Source organism: Leopardus geoffroyi, chromosome E1 (assembly GCF_018350155.1).
Source record: "Leopardus geoffroyi isolate Oge1 chromosome E1, O.geoffroyi_Oge1_pat1.0, whole genome shotgun sequence".
Lineage (NCBI taxonomy): Eukaryota > Metazoa > Chordata > Mammalia > Carnivora > Felidae > Leopardus > Leopardus geoffroyi.
The window spans coordinates 52241908-52255858 of NC_059330.1; the positions used below are offsets into that span (position 1 = coordinate 52241908).

The 13951-nt window shown below is 37.3% G+C and overlaps 1 long non-coding RNA gene across 1 annotated transcript in view; it reads right to left on the reverse strand.

Moving 5' to 3' along the window:
* The window catches only part of LOC123603992, a 427987-nt gene extending 415684 nt beyond the window's left edge, over positions 1-12303 (reverse strand). The window contains exon 1 of the long non-coding RNA XR_006715160.1: positions 12062-12303. This is a non-coding gene — a long non-coding RNA (uncharacterized LOC123603992). The remainder of the gene's footprint in view (positions 1-12061) is intronic.
* Positions 12304-13951: the final 1648 nt, after the last annotated feature.

Here is a 13951-nt window from a genome sequence, read left to right on the forward strand (position 1 = left end):
TTAAGCCAGTTTTCTGCTGGCAGTAAATGTGCATCTTATAACAAGGGGTGAATTTAATCAATTCAGGTAACCAATTTGTGAAAGACTTGTGCAAATCCATGTTTTGTAGAGGAATTGCACAGAATTCAAAAAGCTGATGGTATAGCCTCTTAAGACATGAAAAAGGCTAACTGATTACATAAAATATAACGCTGTGTAGCCCAATGTCGAAACGGTGGTTACCTGGTTCCTGTGTGCAGGTTCTGGTCCCAGAGATAAAGTATATTCTCAATGTTAAAATAACAATGGGAATGATTAACTGCCTCTAGGTAGTGGGGTGGACTTCTTCCCACATACACACCCAGTGCATTAACCTTCACACTTCAAACCAGTCCAGCAAGCACAAAGAATACATTGAGGGAAGGAAAGATAATCACTGGGAAAATAAATCCACATAGGGGGTTGGAAGCTGCCTCAGGGAAAATGGCTTATTATAAATACCAAGTCTGAATGCCACCGTATTAGTACCATTATGCTCTATTTCTGGTGGCCTAACCATAGTCCTGAAACAAGACTGGCTACAGAGTTTGTTCATAGGATGTAAGTAGTGCTGTGCTAAGGTAGAAATCATCAACATCTGTGGAATTCTGGTAATTTCTCAAGAAGTTTGCACCCTGTCAGAGTTCTTTTGGTCTCTTTGGTTATTGTAGGGCCACATGGAAAATGAAACTATAAAGCCAACCCCCCAAACATTCTGATATTTAAATCATCCTTGATAGTGTATGTTCCAAATTGATTTATTTACTGAAAACGAGCAATGGAAAAGAATGAAATTAGCAAAGCCTCGGAAATATGTTTCAAGTTGATGACTCTTCCTCTTTCTCTCGTGACGACAATTACAAATAAGCTTGCGAAAAAGTTATAAGTTATAAGCACTTTTTATTAATTTATTTGCTTTCAAATGGAAACTAAAACTAGGACAATGTTTGAACTTAAATATTATATAGTTTTGTGATTCATCCTGCAGATCTCAATAACTGATCTGGTTCCTCTGCGATCAAACATACAGGTTGTAAAAACCTTTTAATGCAAGATTATTGATGGACACATGGCCATTGCATATATATATGAGTATGAGATATGTTTACATACAACTTAGTTCTAATTAGAACACATCTTTAAACCTTCCAAACATATTCAGACTAGCATTCTTCATTAACCTGGCAAAGGATTGTTAGCAGTCTTGGAATAAACACCACGATTTTTATTGCAAAACAAAATCATATCACTGGAAATGCAACCAGCAATATTATGGAATATGAAATTTAGTATGTAAAAATATATTTAAAATCTTAACAAATACTTGACAAATCCATTAGCAAAATTTCAGTATTTTAGCAAATGACAAATATATATTCTCCATTAAAGCCTTGTGACCATTGAAAAGTAAAAGGCAAATTGGTTGTGAGATTCCCAAGAATGAGTCTCATTTAAGGTTTCTCTACCTGAGCAGTAATAACATTCTGAGCTGGATAATTCTTTATGGCAGAGGATTGTCATGCACGTTGAAACCATCAGCAGCCACTCTAGTCTCTACCCGCTAGTTGAGAGTAGTCCCTCCCCTTTCTCCACCCCAAGCTGTGACAACCAAAAATGACTCTAGTTGTAAAATATCCTCTAGGGAGCAAAAGCACTTTGCAGTTGGGAACCACTGATTTAACGTACTACAAAATAGAAGTGATTTTGCGGCTTTTTTTCCTCAAAGTCTTTAAATTTTGACGTTACAATCGCATCTAAGAAAGTTTATGAGAACTGTCTTTCCAAGATTATAGAGGTAAGCATAAACGGCATTGGGTATTTTGTTTTTCACTTGGGGATATTAGTACCAAGTGGAGGGAGAAAACACTGGATGAGGACAGATACATGGTAGGACAACCTCCTTAAAGGTCTCTTCATATTTAGCAAGAAATGTGAACTGCAAAAATCAAAATCAAAATGGTGGTTTTCACAGTAGACCTCATGGTCCCCAAGGGCTGCTCCCTTTTAATCCAAACAAGTTTTAAGAGTAAAGAGTTTTAAGAGTAAGAGTCTCAGATGAGACCAAAACAAAACAGATAAACAAAAATCTATCTTGGCTATTCACAGATTCTGAGAGATGGCTTACAGGGTCATGGAACTTAGCCAAGGATTGTAGAAGAGAGTGAAGATGCTTTGCTATTTTGTACCTGCTTATCAAGAAGTAAGTAAATCAAAGGCTGGAGGAAAGTAACTCATTCTCTTCTTGTGTTCTTTTTTTTTTTTTGATTTTTAAATTTTTTTTTTAATTTATTTTTGAGAGAGAGAGAAAAAAAAAAGTACAAGCGGGGGAGGGGCAGAGAGAGAGGGAGACACAGCATCTGAAGCAGGTTCCAGTCTCTGAGCTGTCTGTACAGAGCCTGATGTGGGGCTCGAACTCAGGAACTGTAAGATCGTGACCTTAGCTAAAGTCAGATGCTTAACCAACTGAGCCACCCAGGCATCTTTCCTTGTGTTCTTGATATCTCAATTAACTTTTTGGAATTAAATGCTATTGTAAATTAATGTGATCATCTTTCTGGTCCAAAAATGCCCAGCAGTGTTGTACATAGAACCCGGTGCTCAATGCATGTTTGATGATTATGGTAAACAGGAGAGCCTAGCTAGGAATCTCATGATTTCCCATCTCAAGAGTCCTAGGCAGCAAGTATAATATCCATTACAATCAAGAAAGTAGCTGTTCGCTAAAGCTATGTACCACTGATATTCAGAGACAGAATACAATCTCTTCATTACCAAAAGATATAAGGGACTCTCCTTCTCACACTTTTCTTCAAGGAGAACATATCCCCAACTCTACAGCAACTGGATATCATGAAAGTTTATCCTCAAATTTCTTTTTTTTCTTTTTTTTTTTAATTTTTTTCAATGTTTTATTTTTTATTTTTGGGACAGAGAGAGACAGAGCATGAACGGGGGAGGGCCAGAGAGAGAGGGAGACACAGAATCGGAAACAGGCTCTAGGCTCTGAGCCATCAACCCAGAGCCCGACGCGGGACTCGAACTCACAGATCGCGAGATCGTGACCTGGCTGAAGTCGGACGCCTAACCGACTGCGCCACCCAGGCGCCCCTCCTCAAATTTCTTAAATGAGAAATCTTCACTGAACATTTTCATGTGCAATGAAAAATGAGAAAACAAAAAGGCAAATGCATAAGACCTGTTATGTTATAAGCTAGCTTCTAAGTTTGCTGAAAGTTTCGGTCATTTGGTGTTGGTTTGTGTAATATTAAAAATGGAACATATGGGTTGTAGGCTGGCATTACTAGACTTGCCCAGTAGCTGCCAGGAACCCAAGCTAGACACTGAGAACTAAGGAGAAACAGCATGACTCATAACCAGCAGATACACTGTGGGACCGGAGCTACTTCTGATACTCAGTTACCAAGAGAAGGTAATTTACAAGCCACACATTGAGACTGCATACAGAGAGATTTTATGGGATTTCACGTGTGCTTCAAAGATCAATGGTTGCCCACTGCAATTCCTAAAACATCCCACATCTTTACCACCATCTAGAAAACTTACATGCCCTCTCCCACCTCCTCCCCTAAAAGTTTCCCACTTCTTTCACGTTTGTTCAGCCACTTTGTTTTTCTTGCCATTTCTCTTCTAGCTTCAACACTTTGCATTTGCCATCTTTCTCCCTAGAATGTTCCTCCCTCCAATTTTTCACATCTGGCACCCACTTACCATCTGTTGCCCTTTCAGCTCAAATGTCAGGCCCTCAGAGAAGCTTTCTCATCTTGTCCTTCTAGCTGAAGATTTCACCTACCCATACCCATATTCTCTATTGTTCACTCTCAACTCTATTACCTGTTTTTTTTTATTTTTCTCCTAAAAATGATCAGCATCTGAAATTATCTTAATAACTATTTGATTACATGTTTATTGCTGACCTCTACTAGAGTGTGTTCTCTAGGGAGTCAGAATTCAATATCGTTGGTCATTCAGAACTATACTTGGTGCATCTGTTTTGACCCTTAAAAGGAATTAAAAATCATATTTTTCAGAGAATTAAGGCTAAAATCTAGTGATATCTAGCATGGAGAGGGGTAAAGATCTTTTATCTTTATTATTGTATTAAACTCTTATCTGGAGTAAGAAGGAACAAATATTATATGAGGAGGAAAGTGTTTCAATCAAACAATTCCAGTCTTGACTAATATAGAGATGGCTTCAGGATTTTCTCAGTCCCTGGTGAGCCTCACCCAAAGACAGCATTAACATTACCCATGGTGTTGGTAAACAATGGAAAGTTTTCAATTTTCTATAAACAAAGTAGGCAGTTGGGGCCCAACCTCCAATAAACTCTGATCCCCCATCATAAAGATTTGTGTAACCTATATCAGGAGGGAAAAATAGGATTTAACAAGTGATTCCTCCTCATTTTCATCACAAAGCGTAGCTAGGCAAAACCTGCTGAGTGTGACCTATTTATGAGATGAAAGGGAATAAAACAGCTGTGGTAAAATTATAACAGTTTTGAAGTTCAGATATTAAATATGAAAAGGCTGGATGTAGAGGTACTTAATTCATAGAAATTATCTGCCTTATTGCTAACTTTCTAGAAGAGCTGCTAATACAAAGATACGACTATAAACAGAACCTTTAGCTGGGCCTCTACAATTCAAAAAGGCCCACAGACAAGTTTGTTGCAATTGCAGGCAGATAGCTGAGGAATTAGAAGGCCATGATGGCTTGTGCAAACAGACCACAACAATAAGGACTTTGATAAAAACTCAAAGAATCGTTATACTTCAAACTATATGCTCTGAAATCGTGCACATGGCCTTTATGCCCAGACAAATGTATCTTCGAACAAAAGGGATTCTGGGGCTTGTGGGAGAGTAAGATAGTTGGTGAAAAGAGAAGTATATCAGAATGATGGTGTAGAATTGAAATGGACCCCATTTAAAACAAACAGCTGGTAGGGAGTGTAGGGGGCGGGGGGGGGGGGTTCTGAGAAACTCCTATGTTTTCTAATCAGGGAGAGAGGGAGGCAAAAACATTGTACTTTCTCAATGTGAATAAAGGTTCAGGTCTTGATGAAAGCTGTGCCTCGGTGAGGGGCTTTGGACATAAGATGAAGAGAAGCCAGGAAAACTTGTTTGAAGATTCAAAGTTCAAATTTCAGTTGAATGATTTATTTACCACCACCATTTCATATCCAACAACACAGCTGTTGGCTGTGGTTGTTGGCTAAAGGATTGAATTTAGACTACTATTCTTGTAATTAAAATTTTCTTAAAACATTTGCTCAGTTACCTGTATTTTTCAACCAAATACATCATACCTGGGATATACTGAATTAGTCAAATCAAATTAACAAGAATTTATTGAATGACTCTAGTCCCTGAACTCTTGGAGAGCTGAAGCCTACTCTGGCTTCATGCATCGCATACCCTTACAATATTTACAATGCAGTAGGCATTTACTATAGAACTGTTGATTGAATGAATAAATGGATTAATTAGTTTTCATTGCCAATTCCAGATTTACATCTCCTTTAATTAGATTACTTTTGCTTTGAGACTCTGGAACTATGGCCACAGATGCACACTAACATTGAGGCAATTCCATTTGGTAATTTCTCACTCTTTTTCAGTAGCTTGTTTATTGCAGCAAAAAAGAAAGAAAAGAAAAGAAAAGAAAAGAAAAGAAAAGAAAAGAAAAGAAAAGAAAAGAAAAGAAAAGAAAAGAAAGAAAGAAAGAAAGAAAGAAAGGAAGGAAGGAAGGAAGGGAGGGAGGGAGGGAGGGAGGGAGGGAAGAAAAGGAAAGGAAAAGGAAAAGAAAAGAAAAGAAAAATTTAAAGGCATCTATCAAGAGCAGAGGAAATTACTGGTGCATTTAGATGCAACTGTGTACAAAAATACATTTCTAAGAAAGTTCTGATGTTAAAATATGAAGGTACTCACCTATTTGGCATTACATTAATTAATGGGATGTTCATAGGCATCTAGGCCCAAGTGATGTGTCAGAAAGAGGAGTACAGTTGCTCATTTGATTAATTACCTAATTAACCTTTTAGGACCAGAGCTTTTGGTGGGATTGTCATGAAATTTGAAGAGCTTCATTATTTAATTTTTTTTTTTTTTTTCAAAATAAAACTGGCTCTCAGTATGTGGTTACTCATAAAGAAAGGGAAAATTTTTAGGATAGCCATGGGTATTTTTAAAAATGGTGCCCATTAAAGGCCATAATATTGACGCAATTTTCCAGGGCTGGTTTTAGTTTTCCCACTAAGTGGTAATTAGGTCATTGGGCCAGTCCTTCTCTTGACTGACCATTATGATTTCACCAGGTTTGCTTCTAAAAATAGTCTTTTGTAGGAATTGTTAGTCACTATCAGCTTTTCCCTGAGTTAATGTGGCTTTCATTTAAGGTGCCAAAAGCACCTCCCTGGAAACTTCAGTTTTCCATGTGTTCATAGAACAAGTATATGCTAATTCACCCTAGCAGTCTGAATTTTCTACAGTTCTGATTTGGCTGAACTAGCCGTGGAAGTTAATTTATTTCGTAGTCCTTGGACTTCCCTCTGAAGGCAACCATTGGCAAGCATTGTTTTGTGTTCACGGGAACAGCTACCTCCTGAGAATACGGAAAACATCTCTGTGGTGATACTTAGAGTATTTCTCCTAAGCCAGTCTGACTTGAGTCTGCCCCGTGGTCTGCTATCTCATGCTCGTCCTCTGCTTTTCTTTGAGGAGTTGCACGTGTTCTCTCTTAGAGTTAAAGAGCTCTTCTCTTGGGAGAGTTGCCTATGTTCCCACCGGGAGTTAAGTGGAAGGCCAGCCTGGAGCACCCCTCCAGATCTTGTTTTAATTGATTTCCCCAGTTCCCTATGGTACATAATCCCTTTTTCTTTACCCATTTGGCTTCTTAATAACAATTGCATATTGTTTTGTAAAAGGCAGATATTCATTGCAATCCATCAAAAACAAGGCCAGGTTACCTTGACAGTTACTGAGGTGATCATTTGTTTGGAGTGCTTTCTTCTGCTTCTGAATAGGTCTTGGCTTTCCTCTTTGGAAGCAAATTGTCCACAAGCAATCATGTGTAAATATTAAGCATTAAGAGCTTCAGGATGTCCTGAAAATATTTCCATTCATAGTGTTCCATATACAACAATTTGAGGATTTTCACAATCCAGCTATTAGAAATGAAATCATTTTTATACCTGGATCTACCTTATTGTGTACAATTAGCTTAGAACTACAAACAAGAAACTTAGTTGAAAAGTTAAACATTACCCAAAGTGTGCCATTGTTTTACTCAATAAATATGTGTTCCAGACCTACAGAGCACAAGACCCTATACCTAAGAGTTTCCATTTAATCCTTACAATGCTTCCCATTCTTTTCAAATAGGTATTGTTATTTCGATCATACAGATAGCAAAACAGAGACTCATATAGTGAAAAACTTGCAGAACCAAGATTAAAAATGAGGTTTGTGTGATTTCATATTGATGAGCTCTATAGCTAACACAGCACAGATAGATTAGACGAGGGAAAGATTTGAGGTCACAAACCACTTAGGAAGTCACTGCGTTATTCCAATGAAAAGCAATATGATGAAATTTTACTTTTTTCTCTTGAAAGATTAAAAATTTTTCAAAGCATTTGTATGGTAAAATCTCTCAACAAATGGTTAATGGAGTTGACATTATTAGTTTAGAAGGCCTCAATTTTGGTGTTTCCTATTTACTACTGATTTATCAATAACCCTTAAATAACTGTTAGGGAAAGACTAATTTGTACTAGATCAATTGCTGTGATTTGGCATTTAAAAAATCTGCAATTGATATGTTTTCACTTGAAGCTAATATAGCCAGTCAATATTTATTTTCCTCACTAAAAATGTCTAAATCTATGTGGTTCATTTTTCTGCCTTCTTTTTCCATAAACTGAAGTTTGAGGGGCAAAATCCAAGCCTTTATTTTAACCTCCATTAAGAGGTGATCTTAAATACTGGACTGCTATTTCTCCAGAGGTAAAAAAACAAAACAAAACAAAACAAAACAGAATTTAGTAACTTAATAAAGGCCTAATGCTAGGTATGGAAGGAAGATTTTGATAGAATGGAAGACCCCATTCCCAATTTCATCTCCATAATGTGATCTCATTTGAGTATTATAATTCCCATTCATTGAAAAAAATAACTTAGCACAAACGCTTATAGAAGAAAACACAAGTATGTCTAAGTTTCCAAATTCAGATTTTAAGATTTAGCAAGTATTTTTCGATCGCATTTATGTTTCTAGTAGTTTTTGAAAAATGATCACCTTGCTCTACTGTATAAGACTGTCCTAGATGTCCCTCTATGTACAGGATATAGTTGGTATTCTTTCATCGTAGCCAAGACACTACAAAGTCCCGCCAACGTTTACTCTATAGCCTTAGATATCCCTGAAACCAAGCTTGTCCCTTTCTCTCTAACCATGATGACATATTATCTAGTTGCCTAAATATGACGTATTATTTCACATTCATCTGCTACCGCTCATCTTTCTCGCTTCTCTTGGAATGTTCTCCTTCCTCCCAGCATTGGCAGCCTGGGGGCATACACATTTCTTGACATTCACCCCAAGTACCATCTACTGATATGAAGAACCAAGACTAGAACCCAGGAAAGTTTATGAAGACTTTTTTCTGACAAGTCTGTTGGCCCCACCCTACACTCGGCCAAACCTGAGCACATTTCTTCCTCTCTGCTAAAATCTGCATATTCTTCCATCATGATATGTTTACATCCATGTTTCTCCCCATAAATCTGTAAACTTCTCAAAGATAGAGACCCATTTTGTTGACCTTCTAATCCTGGGCATATATTTTAACACTAGGCACATAGTAGGCACTCAGTAAATAACACTGGGCACATATTCAGCACTCGGTAAATAGCTGTTGAACAAATGTACAGATTTTCTTAAGTCTGAAGACTTTCCACATCTGCTTAAATTTATAAAATACACATTGAGTCAATATTCTGGCTTATTTAAGAAGGTAAACCAAACACTACAATGGAACTTAGAAATCCTACTCTGTGATCACTGGGAGAACTGATATTTTAAGATTAGTTGATACAGATAATATGGTTTGAAGCATTAATGGATTCACAAACTAATGCTGTTATCTTGGTTTGAATTATATTCAAAACTGTGTCTATCGGTGCTCTTAGTAGCACAGCTTATAATAGCAGCGTTGTTAAATTAACTCTATTGTCTACACAGATCCAAACCTTTTTGTGTTCTAAGTAAAATATGTAGTATTTCAAACTAAAAATGTGACATTTTATGTTGAAGAAGTTACCTAGTCCAGTATCGGGGGCAAAGCAGGTACGTAATCAATTTATCTTGAATGAATTAATGAATCAACTGATGAATGAATGAAAAGCAAATGAATTTGATCAATTCCTCAAAGTTTACAGATGACAAAACTGATATACAAGCAGTTACAAAACAATGACAGATAATCCAACATTATGGCTCCTGGATTAGTATCTGCTGTATTGTATGTGGATTATAAATATTATAATATATAATAACTTTGGATGGTGGAGCACACAATCAGAGGCACAGAACTTCAGCGCAGGACAAGAAACATTTATCACAAACCTAACATGGACCTTACATTTTGCTATGTGCTCCAGATACAAAAAAGGAGTGAATAAGCCAGAGTCCCCCATAAGAGGCCCTACAGTCTCATAGTAGAAAAAGACAAAACAAATATTTATAGTGCAATGTGATACGTACAGTGTTAGGGAAACACAAGCGAGAAAGCAATTCTACCTGGGGAAAGGAAAAGAGAGGAGAGGAGGGGAAGCTACAAGCAGCAGTTTTGAAGTTGAAGCAGCCTCTCAAAGAATAAATAGGCATTTTCCAAACAGACGAAACGGGGAATGGCATTCTAGGCAGAAGACACAAAGGCCCGATCATCTGACATCATGGAGACTGGACCCACATGAAAAAAGACTCCAAGCACAGAACCAAAGCTGACCTCAGCAGAGGGCAATAGTACTGCCTAAATGGAGAAAAACACTTGGTTCCTTCTCCAGCCATTCTAGAGTGGGAAACCAACATGCCAGGCACTATGAAGAGCCTGAGGAGAATAAGAACAAAGAAAAGCCATCTGTTTTAAGGAGATGCACCCTTCCTGTGCCTAAAGCATCACATACCAACACACCTTGGTGGGAAAGATCCTGACCTGAGCTGGTATCAGGAGAAAGTCAGTAATGCACTATATGCTCTAGGTCAACACAATATTATTGCTTACTTGCTAATTCACTTATTTTATTTACTGCACTTGACTCATTTTTGCATAAGTTCTCTTCATAATTTTCTACAGGTTAATATTTTAATTCACAGAAAGCATTCTTTTTTCCAAGGGATAAAAAAGGTTTGATTTTAATGATACAAGTGCATACGTCATATCAAAATTCATATTTTACCACACAGCCTTAGATGGAGAAACATCACACTCATGTGGGTTACTCTCTAGACTTGATTACATCCAAAGTTAGAAGTTTAAAAATCTGAGGTGAGAAAGGTATCAAAGAACGAATACTGTAGATTGACTACATAGGTAAGTGAGCTCTTGGAATCCCATTTCCATGACACTCTCACTCTTCACTGAAAGTGGGGGCCTGTAAGTAAGCTGTCTTAATGAGCAATTACTGAGATAGGGTTCACCTTCCCATTTCACCCACTCAACTCAGCTCCTCAATAGCCACAAGAAGTACCAGATCACACAGTGTGAAAGACAGGAGGCAAAAAACAGGATTAGTATAAAATAATTCAAAATAGACATTGGCAGAAAGGACACAGACAGGAGAGAAAATGGCTCAGATTCCTGGAGGAAAGAAAGTTATCGAATATATAAGAGACTGACAAGAAGGCTCCCCAGGTCTCCTACCATTGCCTTCATCATCTTCATCACAAACATCTCCACCACCACCATGACCGGGCAGTACTGCATACTGTTTCGAGCCTCTAGACTCATTTTCAAAAGCACCAGTCTACAGACCTACTGTTAGCCCTCAAACCCTCCAATTCTTAGACTCTGGAAGACCCAACTTCCTCATCTGTAAAATGGGGGAAACAATAGTACCTAACTCAAGAGATATTTAGGATGATTAAATGAGACCATCCCAGGAAAGTGTTAAGCATGGTACCTGGCCACAGAATAGACGCTCAATAAAGTCCACTGTTGTCATCATCATCATTCATCATCATCATCATCATCACCACCACCACCACCACTACCATCATCATCATCTGAAAAATTCCTGATGGCCGGTTTTTTGTTGTACCAGCCAATTAAAAGAGATTCATATATCTTAGGGCAGAAATCTGGTGATGATCACCAAACATATAGATGGATATGAGAATTATCAAAGGACTACTTCTTTATTATGTGGAAATTGCCTTTAAATAAACAGGAATGATCCTTTTCTCCAAAATATTTCTTTAATTTTCTACAAAATGCCAATGAAAGGCATTTTTTTTTTCTTGGTAAACATTACAACCCTGGTCATTTTGAGAAATTAAGTAAGTTGCTTTTGTTTTGTCCACTCTGCCTTGCTTGATTTTTTAATGCTAATACACCCTTCTTCTTGAACAAACTCCAGACAGACAGATATTTGCCATTCCATTATTGTTTTAAAGTGTTAGCCCCAGACACATAAGCATTGTTGGAATGCAATGGAAAAAAAAATGTTTTAAATCTCAAATGGGGTAATAAACTGCAGCCAGAAGCTAATTGTCCTGAAACCTGAGCTTTTATAACATGTTACTACTGTAGTGGGACCACTCAGCACTCCTTCGGTGGGGTTGTTGTGTAATTGGTAGTAGATTACGTTGCAGACATATTAAAAAAAAAAAAAGATGTCAAATCAGACATTTCTGCTTATTACTGTAGACCTCAGCATAATTCTCAAAGCAATCAATGCATTTCATCCATTAAACTATTGATGGGGGTTATTAATTCATATAATGTTTAACTACTCACCGTGGACTTTCTCTCTGCCAACTTTCTTCCACCCAAGAAGTCCTGAAATGTTGCCGCTCCTGTCAAAAGAAATGAATCATTAATAAGAACCAGCAAGGCCAGAGGCGAGCTAGAAGCTGGGCCATGATATATATAGGCTTCATCTTCTTTTAATTCTGTGCTGAACTATATGTGTAAAAGAAGCAAATAGCCCAGTAGGGTTTTACCAAGGGTCTGAAAGAAACACAAAGAAGGATATATCCATCAACTCTATTTGTAGAGTATACAGGGATCTAAGAATACTTTTATTTTTAGATAATACATTTGTTAGACACTTTAAGAGTAAATAGTAACAAGAACTTTTAGTAATATTCCAACTACACTCTAACCCACAGGAGGCCAGGGCAATGATCACACTCATCTGCCAAAGTCTTAACAAAATTAGGCAAGACCAGGTTAGAGTAGCCTATGTCCAAATAAAATTTTGTGATAAGAATATAAGAAATACCTCTTCTTCCAACTCTTAACCTTTGTTTTAAGATATACAATATATTGTATAATGTATACAATAGAAACAGAAATCTATAATTTCTATTGTCTTTTTTTTTCTTTGCCCACCCCCCACCCTTTTTTGAGACTCTCCACCTTCAGGGGAACTCTATTACCAAAGTGGACTTACAAAATGAAAACGGAGCTTGGCTGCCAGAAAAGAGACTTGTGTGATAACAGAACCATGAGCTTTGAAATTAGATTTGAACCTACAGTCTGATTCTGTCATCTCCCTGTTTAGAAAAATAATGCTCCCCCCCGCCTCGAGTTCAAATCTCTTCCAATATAAAATGAGGATAATAATACTTACCACACACAGATTTGATAAAGTATAAAAAGAATAACATACATCAATTGCTGAGTAGAATCCTTAGCACTAAGATGATAATCAATGATAGGCAGGTGAGTGACAATGATAATAGAGAAGGAAATACAGCCCACTTGGTCAGTGTAGACATTCACACTCAAATCCCAAAGCAGATTTGAGGCCTACATCAGTATCAATATCCTGAAAACTTTCATTCCATCTTATATGTGTTCTGTTTTAGCTACCTGTTGGGCTTGTGGAAGATTAATTTCTTAAAATAGTAGAAAAATAAACCTGGCCAGAAGAGGAGGGGGCGGGGCTTTGATCTGACTGGTCACTGAAAAACTACACCCATTTAGAGAAACTGGAATACTGTCTGGGATTTTAACATCCTGAAATTATTTTCAGGCTGCCTAAAGGATTCTCTCAAACAGCAAGAATAATTCCTTCAATCAAGTTTGAATAAATCTGATAGTAAAGAAAAGTTCTGTGGTAAGGGAATTATGAAACTGAACTTATTAATTTTCATATCTTTACTTAGCCTGAGGGTCCTCATCCTTAAATTTGTAACATTTTCTCAGGTTTCTTACATTTGTAGCATGTTTAAGGTTTTATAAAACATGTCCAAAATCTTAGCTGACACTCACCAGTACCTTGTGAGCTCCTTATTATTATTACTGCCATCACCAATTTATAGCTTAAGCTCACAATGGACTAAACAGCTTGCCCAGCTGTCAGACCACTGACATGTCACAAAGGCACAATGACATTGCTGAACTACAGATACCAAGTCTAGGGACATTTCACTAGAGGTTTAGAAGTGCATGTATAATCATACTGCTGAAGGCCACACATCAACTTGAGGAGGCACCTTTAATCAAACCTCCTAGAAAAGTATCTTTTGGCTCTGAAAATGTGTCATATACAAGGGTCTCCTATTTTTTGAGGATCTTCTGGCTCTGAAAATATTTTTAAATACACAAAACATGACTGATACCTTAACCATACTAATTTAATTTCAAGTGTGTATTGTTTGCCACAAAGAAGTCTTTGCA